General features: G+C 39.0%; 1 long non-coding RNA gene across 4 annotated transcripts in view; it reads right to left on the bottom strand.

Moving 5' to 3' along the window:
* The window catches only part of LOC132905292 (uncharacterized), a 119667-nt gene that overhangs the window by 90466 nt on the left and 13372 nt on the right, over nucleotides 1–15829 (bottom strand). For 3 of the 4 annotated variants that reach the window (XR_009657770.1, XR_009657767.1, XR_009657769.1), the window contains exon 1: nucleotides 449–1101. The exons of the other annotated variant lie outside the window; for it this stretch is intronic. This is a non-coding gene — a long non-coding RNA (uncharacterized LOC132905292). Of the gene's footprint in view, nucleotides 1–448; nucleotides 1102–15829 lie in introns of those variants that run through there. 4 annotated transcript variants of the gene reach the window in all.

Raw genomic sequence — 15829 nt, 5'->3', positions numbered from 1 at the left:
AAGTTTACTTATTAGAAATATATCAACAAAGATTGCCTAACTTTTACATTGGTAGGGACTTTTATTCCCGATCAGAGCGATAAAAGAAGTTTCCAGAATTTTTCAGAACACATGTCGAAGTAATATTTGTTATATCAGGTTGATTTATTATTTGAGCAACCCTTCCTTTTCTATTTTAAGCTACTATTTTCTATTAGTCAGATTTTTAAAGATCGATAAACAATACTGCACACTACACACTTCAAAAAGTTAGGAAATCTTTATACCTTCACTTTATTCTAAATTCGATATTTATTTCTCTCATATATTTTCTTCTTTTTCTTACTAATAAAAATAATGATAAAAATCCTCCTCCCTTCGAATATAAAATAAAGAAGAATATCCTTCGAAACGAAAATGTATATTCGCATTGTGACAATGAAATGATTAAAATCGACTCAGAGCTCACCAACCCTTTGGCCAAGCCTTAATTTCATTTGGATCCCCGTCATTGCCGCCCTTATGGCCGTGACAGTGGCTCGACAGATTTATTTACAGGTCATTAACGTCGGTGCCTTTCGCGAACCAACCTCTTAATGGCTCGTTACCGTTTACTAGCAGAATTATTGATTCACGACAGGATCTTACAGCTTGGGATACTCTCGTTTGGGGTCTTTGTGGTCGCAGATGTGATTCGTTCTCCCGAAGAGGGTTGTTTCAGGACCATTTCATTGTCTGCCGAAAGTAGGTCGCTTCTCGACCGAACGATTTTTGAACAGAAGACGAATTGAATTGTATCGGATGAATTCAAACGGATTGCAGAGTCCTCATATTATTCAAAGTCTATTTCCCGAAGGATTAATACGAGGTATTTTGTTAAAAGATCGACAATTTCGAGAAGATGATTTAGGGACGTTTGATTCTTAGATTATTCGCAAAGTTCTGCATTATATTCGGAAGAGAATTATTTATTCCAAATTTTTGCCAAATATTTAAATGTTCTGTTTAAGATAATTGTTACTCGTCCGAAAAAGAAACCTGAATTAATTAATTAAAAATTGATCAATTTTCCATGCTGTAGCAGGATGACATTGGACGATAATTGATATTATTATTAATTTATGAATTATACGTAACTTCAAGCTTTCCGCGATCTATTAAATATTCACCACTTGTACCATTTATTTCCAGAAGAAATCATCCAAACAAATTCACCCTCAAAGCCTCAATCCATCAAGAAACGAGTCATTAAAACAGAGCAATGTATCAATGCCATAAACACAACACTCTCCCATACGCTGAACCACAGCTCCAACCCCTTCGCCGCAACAGAACACCCCTAACTGACCGCTACAACCCACCTACCCCTACGATCGCCCCATTCCAAACTCACCTCAGAATTTACCGAATCTACCTCATTACCAACCATCATCCGCAAGAACGAGTATCCCCGTTCGAAAAATCGCAATCTTGTCTCGAAATCAATCCAAAGGTACATCGTTTTGCCATTAAACGAAGTCACGTCGGTGGTGCATCGGGGGATGGAGGAGAGGGGTGAGGCCGAGGGAAGGCGAGAAAGTGGCGCCAGTGTTTTCCCTCTTATGCAAAGCTGGCCACTTCTTGCCCCTCGTTGTCGATCCGTGCAACGAGGCTGACGCAGCTAGCCGCCGGAAAGGGGATGAAAAAGCGGTAGTGGTGGCTGCAGGATCACGTGGGCGTGCACTCGCTACGTATCGTCAGCCATCTTGCCGGTTTTAAAGGCTTCCCGGGGGCTCTGGGTAAAGATAACCGGAACTGGCCGCCTCGTTAAATCCACGTTAAAAAAGGGCGTTTGATGCGGAAAGGTAGAAAAAGGAGTCACAGGGTGGATACTGTGTTGCACACAGGCTTCCCATCCTGTCTCCGCTGTGAAATTTTTGTTTACGACCGAAGGTTTCTGAAACGGGACACTGGCGATGTAAAGTTAAAGAATGTTGTTCAGCCAACTTGCACAGTGTTTTGTTACTGAAAGAAAGTATACAACAAAGAGTAGAAAATTGGGAGATGATAATGAGTTACGTTGTAGGTACGGCCGTAACGAGATTGGATATAGAGGTGAACATCGAACTATTTTTGGCTGGGTGTTAATGGGTTGTGCATTTTGATTGATGTGGTTTTGCGAAGATAGAGTCTGCGGTTGTTTCAGGTGGTTGTAAATTCTATTGTTGTTGCAGGATTTAATGGGGGTGATTAAGTGGTAAATAGTTGTGTGTGGTAATTGGAAATTTGATTGAAGTTTTGGTTCGTTGGTTGACACAGCCTTGTCAAATTTCTGTATTATGCTTAAATTAATTGATGCGGAAAATTACGTAGTTAGTATTTATTGCATCATCTATTTTATCTATCACGGGGATAACGCGCTTTGTAAACTGCACTGAGGTGTAATTCCCGAATAAATCACAATCCCAAATAATTTGACGAGATACATATTATTTATATTATCCATATATAGTTTAAAATATGTTCGTTTCAAAATGTACGAAAATAAAAAAAATTACATATTTCATTAATAAATTCTACGATTGTCTTCAGATTATCGCGATAAATTTTATAATACTGAAACTTCTAACGAAGTGCCGTTGAAAGATAAATAAACTTTAAAGTTCCTGAGGAATCTTCAAAAAATCAAATGAAAAATTTTGAAATATAATATCATACCGATGAAATTGATTCCAACTTTCCTGGAATTTCATTCCCCAATCATCGTAAATGAATCTCAAATAAAAAGGCTGGAATCACAAAATACCGGGTATCGCGTAGCTCCTTCCTTTCGTTAAGTAAACGCCTCGCAAGGTTCGCGTCTCGGATCGTTGAATTATGAATGAGGATAAATTGAACGAATCCTGCCGTGTGCTTTCTGCTACGAAAGAAAGCGGACTTCGTTGTCTGCTTTACAAAAACACGACTTTCCAACGAGAAGACCAGCGATCACGTAACTCTATTTCTGTTCATGTGCATTCTACATTCATTATTCCTAAATTACATTTCCAATTTATCATATCTCTGAATAAAAATATTAATAACAAAAAGACGAAGAAAAAACCTGTATAGTTTATATTTAAAAATACTTTTTCTTCAGTTAGGTAGAAATCCTTCCATCAGTCTCACCCTTTACTAGAACTACTTTCTTAATAACTTAATCAACTTATTTTCGTAATAAGAACCTTAAAAGGAGAACTACTTGTAACAAGAACAAACATGGTCGAGAGACAAGAAACTTATTGTTAATAGACTTACGGTATAACTTTCTTATATTATCTTTATCGATTCGAACCAACTCTACCATTAATACTATTTTATACTAACCATTCGTTCAATATATTGTTATTAACATTCGAGGCAAGAACGATAAATGAAAAAGACCTAAGAATAAAAAAGAGAAAAATTAAAACATTCATCGCTATATATAATCGAAAGAAGTAATTTTGGCACGATCAATCGCGAACTGCAATCCTGCGCGACGAGTCCTTCGCAAACAAGGTGCTCAAACGAAGTTGTTCGCGACATTTTGCTCTCGCGATACAAACGAGCCCGCGGGATGCTCAACAGCCGCGGTATTTTCTTCCCCTGTGTCTCCTTGACGTCTTCTTCTACTTTTCTCGCTGCAGAAATACCCCTGTTGGATGTAGAACAGGGGGCTGAAGGGTGGCGTTGAGGATTCGTTGCATGGGTTGAGCGACGCTCGTCGCAGTCTCATATTTTACGACTGTTTAAAGTGTTCTGCAAGCCATAACTTTGCATTTGCCGGCTCTAACTCACGTTGCCCTCTCCTGACGTCTGCGAACTTCCACGGAAGCCGCTTCCGGTCCGTGATTTCTTTCGCGGTTCTTTGAACTCGCACGCCTTGGATTTCGAAACACTTGCGGTTGTTTATTTTCTCGCTTAAACTCGCAGCTACCATTTTTTATTCTCGCTGGTGACTTTCTCAAATGCTTGAAGTCTAAATATCATTCTAGACTATTTTCAAAGTTTCATGTACACTGGCTTAGAAAAGTATTCGCACGATTCGTATGGAAAATATTTATATCCATATTGTATTATCCATATAAAACATTTTGAAATTTCATCAATACTACAATGAGGCACGATTGTCATATTAGTTAAATTCAAAATCAATCTGGAAATGTATATAGAAATTACAGGATCGAATGAAATTCAACATGCATCAGTTTCATATGAGAAGCAAATTGCGAATCCACCCCATTACGATATCCAAATAAATAATAATCTAAAAATGCATTAATCTTTAACAATACCCTTAAAAAATACACAATCAACAACTAAATATAAACGAATCCAACATCTGTCAATTTCGATATCATTCCCCGAACACCCATTAACTCCACTAAACCTACCAGACTAGAAACCATACCAACTCCCAATCGTATCAGCAAAAATAACAAACAACAAAAAATATCACGTATTTTCCTTTATTCCCCAAACGCATCAGAAAGAAAAAATGCCTCAAAGGGATTTTCCAAACCGGTCGATATCACACGAACGGCTTCGTTCATCACGACGTTTTCAGTAGCGTGTCCCACGTGCCCACGCAGTTTCATCCCCCGTTTTCTCGGCGGACCTTCGTAGCCCGACAGATTCGAGGTTCGGTCGTGCAGGAAATAGCCCGGCCTTGACCTTTAACCGTCATCTCACGTTCTGGCTCTTAAGGGTGTCCGGAGGTGGTAGAAACGAGGGGAACGAAAGGGTGGAAGGACAAGGGGCGAGGATGCAACCCCATTTATCGATTCGAGCACAACGTAAAGCTGGCTCTTCTCTTCTGGAACTGTCGAGCTGCCGATTTTTAAATGTATTTCGGAAGGGTGGCAAGGTCGTCGTCGACCATCGTACCACAGCTGGAAAATACGAACCGCTATGCCCTTCGACTCGGGATTTAACCCCTCGAGCCGAATGTAATCTAACGCGACGTGAAATATTCATCCCCGTTGAGACGGTAATTTCCAGCCCTTTGGAATTTTAACTTTCACCCCGCGGAGAGGAAAGGCTTGCAGGCAGGAAGATTGCTCGACGGTCAATTCAAACGAATCGTCTCCTTGACCAAGGTTAGACACTTTCACTTGCACGTTTTAGAGAGCTGCCAAGGACGAGGCCTTTTATATTTTTAGGCGGAATGTTTACGAAATGCGAATGAGTTTCACAAGTATTTATATATAGCTTGACTTCTGCGTCACATTATGAACGATCATCGTTTCTCCTATAATTAATACAAACACCTTTCAAATCTAATGTCGATTACCAAACTCCTTCGAAACTACCCCAAAGAAATATTTCAGTATTATTTACTATTATTAACTACTATTAGAAATTGCATATTCATAACGCTTACCAGCAACTGTATTATTATATCGCTGCACTGATATTAGATAGTAAAATTACAGTAAAATTAGCTTGATTCCTACTATACAAATTAAAATAAAACGTTATATTCGATTATATGTATAGCGACTCTCTTATTTTAGAAGCAAAAAAAATTATGCGTATAGATGCAATATCTAGAAATTAATAAAACTTCCTTAACTCTAATAGAAGCTTCTGTCCGCAAAAACTTCAAACTACAATGCTCGTCACCTCAGGATTTCTTCTCTTCTCTCGTTCTCAAACCGTGCGAAAAACTCGAATAAATTAAAACCATTAATCCTACTGACAAGCAACAACGGCCGAATAATCGATAAAATGAAACTCAGTACGAAGAAAGAAATCTGGAATAGTGGTGTAGGATAACGAGGGCGGAATTTTCCATATTTTATTCGAACGAACGAGCGTGGGTGGTCGAATAGTCGCTGCTTCATTTGCACGCAGAAACTGCGCCGGTGTGCATCCGTTATGCGCATAACTAAACCGGTCGCACTTGGTGCCGCGGGTTGGAAGCGCCATACCGGAAGTTTGCCAATTAATCTACAGGCGACTCGTTCAAACGCGGCCGCTGCACGATCACCGATAACATTATTCGCTGGCGATACACGCGCTCGTTTTATCGCGCGTTTATTTACTTTCGGGCAGCGATGCGATCGCCTCGATTGTTGAATCCAATCGACAACCGACCGGTATCGCCCCCGCACCCCTTCGTGTATTCGTTCGATCTCTCTTGTGAAAAATTGTACGAATTTCCTTTTTCTCCCTTGCTTTATTTATTTTTTTTTTTTGCCCGTGTTTGGTTTGTTGCCATTTCTTTTATTTGGTTTCGTTCTGTTTTACGCGACGCGATACGGGCAGAAGGGGGTGGCTTCGCTGGAAATTCGCCTGCGTTTGATGGAAAAGTAATGGAAAAATAAATTTATTAAAAAAGTACATGTTGGATGATTCCGATTGTATTCCAGTGGAGATTGGCGGTGTATTTAAAATGTTATATTATAACAAATGGAAGATTCTTTTCATAAATGAAACTGGGAATCACATGGAAAAGTTCCTAATAACTAGACTGCGAATTTCTATGCATTCATGAATAATTTGAAGTTGCAAAAATGCATACAATATAAATAAATACACACTCAAACACACACACACATATATATATAACAATATAAATATGCAAGAATAAGTAAAATATCTAAAATAAAGTATTTATTACATGTTTGATAGGTAAGATAAATTTCATTGCTTTGGTTGTGTTCATCCGCAGTTTATCAATAATAATATTTAAAGACATTAGAAAAACGTCATGTCTGTTAGTTTTACACTGCATAAATCACATATGCAATATTGCATTATTATCAATTTTCATTTTAAATGAAACGACGAAAAAATATTCATTGCAGAGCAATACGTATAATTGCACAATATTATGCAATATTATTGATCAAGATTAAATATTATTGCATGCGACGTAATTAAGCCAGTAATATTACATCGTTTAATATTTTGCAAATTTGATAGTATGGTTGACATTATTGTTTCACACCTAACGTCGTTACAGTTGTCACGTGCAACCCCAATACGTGCGATATAAAATAATAATTAGCAAAATATTTCATCTCGTTATAAGGTACAATATTAGAATATTTAATATGCACATATATTGGACAATTTATTATGGTGGCCAATAACATTTAACAATTTCATATCAATACTGCTATTGAAGCTTAACATCCCCTATAATCTTCATATATACTTCAAACTGATAAATTTTGTAGGAATTTTCCGGATAATTCATCACATAATATCGTTTCATCGATTAATTTTGTACAAAACATCTACATGTTCTTAGTGTTAAAGTTACTCAAACCTGGAAAGGTATATTAATCGAGCATTCCACTTATACCACGTTTCATTGGAATATTCCTGAAGAAATGGAAACTTTCTACTCAAATTAAAAATTCTTCAAACACGTCCTAAATCACAATTCATACAAACAGATATGGTCAAAGATCCATTCTTCAACGACCCTAATTACATCTAACAATCGAGAAACGCTTCTGTATCGTTCACCCTAAGTCACGCAGCTTTCTTCAAAAATTATCTTCGTAATAAAGTCTTAATCGCCATCCGCCCCAAAAATCCTTATCCTACAACCCTTACAACGAACCACTAAAATCAAAACCAGGGGTACGCGAATCATCCACGAGGAACAAATCCAGATCATTGTCTTGTGGAAAGAAAACGTCTTGATGGTAAGACCGAAGACAAAGTCCGCCTGGAAAAGAGCATTCTGGAGGGGTTCAACGATTATCCAGCGGCTGAAAAGGGGGAGCTAAAGCCATGAATACTAAAGGCACGTTATTAATACCATCTGGCAAAGTCACCGCGATATTAGGAGGGCCGCTTATAGCGGCGTTTTAGCGCGGCCGGTTTATTACAGGGATCGTTTCTAGAGAAAAGAAAGCGGACGCGGACTGGGCGAGAAAACGCAGAGGAAGAAGAAGAAGGGGCCTAATGGTGGAAACCGGGTACGCGCCTGGCTATCCTGGTAATGGAGCCCACCGGTCGTCATTATAATAATCGTAAATGCGAAACTACGGCAGCGTGTCGCTCCTCCTCTCGAAGAGCAGCCTACGAGTTTCTTTAAGGTAATAAGAACGACGATATTGGCCTTTTGCCTAGTTATCCCCTCTTTCAATTCGTAAGCTGGCGAGTAACGCACGTTTGGATATTGTTATTCATATGTAAATGTTATAAGATGATTTGCTATGTTGTTAGAATATGAGAATTCTCTGGTGTATGAACATATTTGATTCTAGATGTGCATTCAGCTATTGACATGTAAGTGTTGTAGTTGTTATGTGGCGGCACTCGACAATAACTAGTGTCGGACAACGGTAGCGCAGTGGTTAGGTTACGAACGTTCGGAACCCGGGTTTCAAATCCCGGCGACCGAAGTCCGATTTTTCTTCCGCGGCATCAAAAATGAGAAGAAAAATGAAGCAGTACCGCGACACCGGCGACCCGCAGCAGAACCTGTCTCACTCTACACACGAGCAGTAGCGCACTATCACCTCAGATATTGTGAGTTTCATAATAGATGCGCATTGGAAACACTGAATGAATCAAAATGTATAGATTTCTAAATTTGGTAAGATCGTTAAGGGTGAATGGATGAATGGTCGCAAAAATTGAGAGCGTGAGTGATTAGGTGTTTGATACTGTACATCGTTAGAAAGTTAGCTACTGAGACGATGCAAGGGCAAGAAATATGCTCTAATTACCTTTCGTCTGATCTGTAGATGCAGATTCGTAGATACGTACGTACTAATTTACATTGGACTCGTATGTCTCATTTTCAAGATTGCGTCGCGAAATGCTTCCATTAGTCCACATTTTAACCAGCAAAAGTACGTACGGCGAAACAATTGTTTCGATAATGTCAATTTAAAATGTCTCTATAAAGTCGAATTTAAGTTAGAATTATACGCATTATAACTAAGATACGATATTCGATGTTTCCCATTATAATTTAACATCTCGTGATTCGTTTAAAAAATTGCCTAATAATTACCACTGCCGTAACAAGGTTGGAACATTTTTCACTGAAACATCAACTTCTGACCTCGAAATCTCTCGAGCACGATATTTCAATATGGGAGTGAAAGAAAAGGCAAAGCACCTACTACAAGAGTCGTTAAAACAAAAACACGCATTACAATGCTTATACGTTAAAGATACGCCTGGGAACGAGCGAAATTTCAGTTTCTTTTTACGCTGCAATTGTAAAGGAAGGCTGACTTTAAATAAGCAGCATCTCGACAAAGACAAAAAAATTTCGTTCTCTGGGCGAACGCTGATGAGCTGCTCCAACATTGCCGCCTTTGTCACATTTTATACTTTTCATTCGCTTTTCAGCCACCTTTCCTTTCGCCCTCGTTCACGTCTTCCGTCAGCTTCTTTCACACACGCTCACGGTGCCTGCGTTTTCAGCGTTACGGAGTTTCTAGACCAATCTAGCAATCTATTGTAGTCTACTTACGTTTCGTTGCACACGTAGCGTTCGGACTTAGTTCACGGTTTACCTCCACGTTCTTCTTCGAATGCTGCTTGCGTTCGTTTCTGTCGCGTGTCGCGTGATTTCTTTCAATACTCATCGAGGTCTCCAGCGTTGACAGTCGTCTATCATTCTATTGAAAATGCTAATGGAACTGTTACGAATTTGATTGCAAAGAAGATTGATGCGTAACTGACAGTATTTAAAGATCACGTAAATAGATAATCTTGCGAAGATTTTATTATATTCACAGTCACGTACAATATAAAAGGATAGATTTAAGAATAAATTAAAAAGGTATAGTTTCTGTGAACATTGAGTAATTCTAAAGCTTAATAATCGTGAAATATGTTTGTTCATCTTTACCATTGCGTTAGAAAGATATGCAGAGAAAATATGTTTAATTATCAACTGCATTATATTCTCTCTCCCAGATCCGCTTGCTTTTAATTAACGTTTAAAAATAATAATTTAAGTTCTTCTTAAAGATCACTATGATATTTCTATGATGTTTAAGTTACAAAAATTTTGGTCGCATTTACAATTTTTTTGACGGATTTTGTAAAACCTTTGCTACTTTAGTAGACTTTTTGTGTCTTAACACAACACCATATAAATTACCTTCTAATAATGTCACATTCATACAACTCCATTATTTCATTGTTCGTCTCTTGGTGAGCCAAAAAAGTTTACAACTTCAAATTTTTAAAGTAATAATAGCAGATTATGACTAATTTGGAACAGACCCACGTATTACTGGCATATGACCAATTTCATTCCTTTGCCCTACGCTATTATTCGTTATACGAAACAAATAAATTTCAAATAGTTATCACTGTTATTCGTTACAGAGTACTCGAAGTAATTACTTCCAGCGCCATAGCGAAGAATACAAGCAGCACCAACTGCTCCTCCATAAAGTAACCTGCAAAAAAATAGGAAGAAAAATTCTTCCACCTTCTGCCTTACTCGGTAGCCAGCCAGAGATAAATGAAAACGTTTAACATAACGTTCTCATTCCAGGTGAAATTCTTCTTGTCGACTTTTATTAGTCCATCCCCCGTTCAGAGCCGACGTGGATTCTCAACCCGCTTACGCCTATGCCAAGACTATCGAGACGATTCTCTTCCGTCAGCTCGTCTCTAAACTAAGTGATACGCGACCATAAAGCTGCTCTAGCGGGAACACGCAAAATAAACGTGCTCCGGGTCTCGTGACGCAAATTGCACCATCTTCCTTCAGGAGAAATGATCCATTCAGGATAGAGAATCGATATTCCTGCTCGTTCCAACGCAACGTCGATATTACGACTTAGTAAAAGACGAAGATTCGAAAGCTCGGATTCCGGCCGATTCGTCGAGATCTTTTACTACCGCGAAATTATGACCAGACCACCTCACTCTGAATCGACACACATACGCGTTGCAAGGAAGTCACGCAATCTTGCAGAAGTTTCTCTAAATCCGTTGCATCGCCTTTCATTCTGAACTCGATTGGCCGAGCGAATTTTTCGTTTGCTTTATCGTCACGCGAACATGCTCCGGGGAAATGCTTCTCTTGACCTAAATCCGGCTCGAAAAACATCGAATTTTCGGATGATTTTCGAATAATCGAGGCGGGAATCGATTTGGTGGAAGAAGCTGTGAGCTGGATGCGAATTTTACTTTGGATTTCAATCATTGGTTGAATGGTTTAAAATAGAATGTGTTGGAATAAAGCGATGAAAATTGTGTCAAACAGAGTATTGTAATAGAGGAAGAATAAATATGTTTATGCAAATTCATACTCTTATGAGCACAATTAAAGAAATTGAATTTGGGCAGAGATCTGTTCGACATTCTAAAATGTAACTTGTATTTATTTTATATTAATCTCCTACGTTTACGATTTAAACTCGTTCTCATTTCGGCAAGTAAAAGGACTTTGAATGATTTGAAGAAAACTTTAACGTGAAATTTTTTTTCTAGTTTATTTTTGTTCTTTTTTTTTTCTTACAATTTGTCCAGAAGGACATTTGGTAAGGTATTATATCTTAGTGATTAGGATAAAAAAAAAATAAAAATAAAAATATAGCATGTGGGTGGCTACCTACAGCGGGGTGCCATCTTCGTATTTGCTAGGTTATATCTTTTATGAAATCTGTTGGGTGTTTCCTTTTTAGTCTTCTTACAATGTTTAACGTGAAATTGAAATGAAAACTCACAATGAATGAGGGAACACGTTACTATGAAATTCAAACGACGAGGCTGCGTTCCAAAGATAAAACCATCCATTTGTTTATATCGTTGGTTTTATGAGGAATAATGTCAGAAACGATTAACATTTAAACAAATTTAGCGGCAGCTGAAACATTTAACGTTAATTATAGCACGCTTTGTAACCTCGAGAGTACATCTTCGACGGAGTGCTCAACTAATTTAACTCGAACAGCGTACTATACCTGGGGGATTAGTACAAATTCGACACTCGAAACGGAAAGGTCACTTGAATCACAACACGGGGGAGCAAACGATCCTAAAAGGCATAAAAAAATATATGAATGTCATCTGTGATTGCTTGTATAGGTGGGCGTTTATGTTCCATTTTAGCGAATGGCTGGCGAATGGCCACTCTTATCAGTAAATATAAAAAGACTATGAACGGCAGGTAAATAAAATGCGCGTCACAAAAAGGACCACCAACTTTTATTGGCATATTTACGATATACAAAATTGCCATAAGAATATAATGAAAAGCAAATAGCTATTTGGTTTCATCGGCGTACTCGTGAAAGAAATCGCGACGCGATTAAAAAATGATAAAACGAGGCGAAACAAAGCCCGAGTTCATCCTACTTTTATATTTATCACCTCGCAGGCAAACTGCGTCGACTCTGTTAAAAACTGATGAAACTGAAAATGTATCATGGAAAACGTTGCACTATTGTCACGCCTGTTCTTTTTACCAAAAATCTAATAACTTCATCAAACAAAGCGGTAAAACGCAAATACTGGAATTTAGAATAGTGTTTTCAGCGTTAAAAATACAATACCAGCGCAGTAGGTAAACGGTATACAGAACACTATAGTATGTATAGTAACAACATTTCGGTCATTGAAAATACAGTATTAATTAATTTAACATAGTATCGAGCGTCAGAAATACGAATAACAACACCGCTTGCGATATTAAAAATACAATACCACGATGTACAATGTAGAATATATTACAGAAATACTAACATTTCAAATAATAATTATGTACATATTCCTCTCCATTATACGTTATAAATAATAATAACTTGCTTACCTAACGCAGCTTCCTGATTCTCACTAGCAAAACCTCAAACGTATAAGTCTAAAACGTATAAGTCCGAAACGTATAATTTTCCATTTCCCGTATAACAATTCTGGAAAACTACCATACACAGCAAGCGAACCACAAACAACCCTCCTTACAAACTCCTGCCGCAATCGTTTTCCTATCTCAAAGAAAATATCCTTACACCTATTGAAAAGCACGAACGACTGTAACAAAACGAATCGGAACAACATCAAAATAATAAAGACGAAAAGAAACAGAACGAGGAGAGAATAAAAAACAGAGGGAATGGAGAACGAGAAGTAACGAGTCCTTCTCTTTAACAAAGGCAGGTCGTCTCCACGCTTGTTTACTACCACCCTCGCCGGCGACCTGGCAAAAGTCGAGCTCGTGGGACAATCGCGATCGATGTACGCCACCCCCGCCATCCCTCGTCATTCTCGTAGCCCGTTGGTATTTTTCTCCGCGTGCCCCGCAGCTGGCTCGTGACCTAATTCGTGGTAGTAGGCGAGCGTGCTTTCTACGTATCACGCGAACGCCACCCCTATATCCCCTTCTCAGCCCTCCCTCGTCGCCGTTGTTAGGGGGTGCGCGCAGCGGCAACTCAACGGGGCGTTTTCATCATCCCTCCGAGCGAGATCCAACTGGAAAGAAACGGCGGAGAAGAACCGTGACGGACCAACGGAAGAAGCTGCATTACCAGGATAATCCTTTCTGCGAAAGGGTTGAACCCGCTGCTGGCATGGATTAATAATATCCGAAAGGAGAAGATCCTGCTCGTCGATTCACGTCCGCGTGTTCTTTTCACGATCACATCGGCAACCTTCGACGGGCCTCTTTCTGAAGCTTTTTCTTTTGACGAATGAAGATCTTAGGCAGGGATTCCAGAGGGATGCGATCTCGCGTAAAAGAAATGGCGAGTTGATGAGGAAGGAAGAAAATATGATTTTGATTTTCAGAGCTTTATGGGGCCATTCTATGGTAACTCTGATAATTACGTGAAATTGGAATTATTCACTGTATGAATCCTATAATTTTTTAAAGTTGTATAATTTTCTAGAATTGTACAATTTTCTAGCGGTTACAAATGCAACCTTTTTACAGAGATTGTCGATGAAAGTTCTTAGAGAACGATTGGAATTGGTTAATATTTGTTTCCGGGTTTTGGGAATATTATTGGAAATATAGTTCTTGTTTGGAATCGTCAGAAATATTTGTTATTCTCAATAAAATTCCTAAGAAACTATTTAAATTGATAACTCGTTGGTCCCATCTTTCGTTACAGGTATAATAGAAATTTTTGCTTCTAGATTTCGAAGATTCTATAGTTCTCGTTAAGGTTGATTACAATCGGCACTAAAGGAGTCAATAGTGAAACTGTACTGCGGCATTTATTATAACAATTGCATGCTGTTTTGAATACATTGAGTTCCAAACTCAAAGCTCCGCACTGCAATGCCAAAAGAGAAAGTCAAATATCTTGAAAGATCTTCGAAAACTCTCGAGGCTATCGAAGCAGCTTGAAAACTACTCTCCCATTGAAATTGCGAGCCAGTCGCTTAAGTCTGAGCTATGATAACGAAAAACAAACAAGACCTAAGCGAAAAGTTCAAAAAATACCTTTTTACCGATTTACCGTGAAAGAGTTGGAGAGAGACGATGAAAAATCGAAGAAAATAGCGGTACCGCGAAGCGTTAAACTTCGCTAAACCATTCAGCCCGCTCTCTGTTCCCGTTTCCTCCTGCCCCTCCCACCCTCCTCCCTATCTTCGACTGAAAAAGGGGTATAATCCGACGTCGGTTGCGTGAATCGTCCGCTACAGTGTGCGCGTACAAACGCCGAGTCTCCATCGTAGCTTTCGGGAAGGGAGAAAAGCTGCAGAGATTAAGCTCTTGTTACCGTTAGGCGAGGGTAGCACGGTGAGGGCGGGGGGTGGCAATTCTTTTTCATACTCACGAATGTGCCGTGTCCCGCCAGGCAGAAAGAGTATCGTTTGTTCGCGAATGCTGCGTCCGGAACGGTCGGGGGGTTGGGACAACGAGGGGGTGGATAAGCTGAAATGGTCTGGTGCGTCGGCTCTTGCGATAAACAAAGCGACCTGTCGCCAGGACCGGGCTTACACTTGTTTCAGACGGATAAGGAGCAGTGTGATTTTCATTGAAAATTGATTGTTGCTCCATCTTTTCTTCGACCTCTTTGTTAATGCATTATTTAGGTTGCAGGCTGACTGTTGTTGGGACCTTTTGTCATGAATAATTGAGGAATCTCGTGGAAGAGGGGCCCGTAAGATAGGATTGTGAACTGGGAAATTATTCGATACACGAAGTTTCTGGAATTTATTCTGTTTTTACTCGCGGAGTTACTACGATTGTTACCAGCAAAAGAGCGAAATAAATGAACAAGGAGGGTTATTTTGACCCTGCCATGCACGACTTGAGATTCTATTTTAACGTACGATACTGTTACGATTTAATTTAGGTTATATCTATTTATTTCATTCACTATAGTCACTTACGTGCAATTATCGCAAATATCAGTGGAACAGTAAGTATTTTACTCGATATCGCTTGTCGTAATATTCTATTTAACGTACGAAGTTAATCCTCTAGAAATGAAAATTGTTGAAACATTCTCAGAATTCTAAGGAAGCAATAGTTACTAAGAAATAAATATATGGAAATGCGCGTGTGTGTTCGCTTCTTTTATCGCAAATGATTAAGAAAATTTCACAGAATTCGTTTTATTATTGAATTTTGCATCCCCTTTGTTGGAACATCGGCGTGCTTGACCGATTGCAGAGAACAGGATTCCTTTATCCAACGATTTAATAATAGAGAACGTGGACTATGGAATCGTTATTCGGGTCGAAAGAAGCACTAGCTCACCGTCCACACTTCGCCGCCGTTTAAACCTTTCAGCACATTAAACTCTACTTTACTTAACTATCTCACGGTTCGCCGATTCATCCTAATATAATAAAGTTCCGAGGGACTTTAAGCGATGCAACGCCGTCGGTCCCTTCGTCGCCTAACGATTTCCAAGTAATTAGCATCTGGGAAGTTCCCTTTTATTACTTTCCG

Source organism: Bombus pascuorum, chromosome 3 (genome assembly GCF_905332965.1).
Source record: "Bombus pascuorum chromosome 3, iyBomPasc1.1, whole genome shotgun sequence".
Lineage (NCBI taxonomy): Eukaryota > Metazoa > Arthropoda > Insecta > Hymenoptera > Apidae > Bombus > Bombus pascuorum.
Note: the sequence above shows the minus strand (reverse complement) of the source record. Positions and strands in the feature narration are given on the sequence as shown.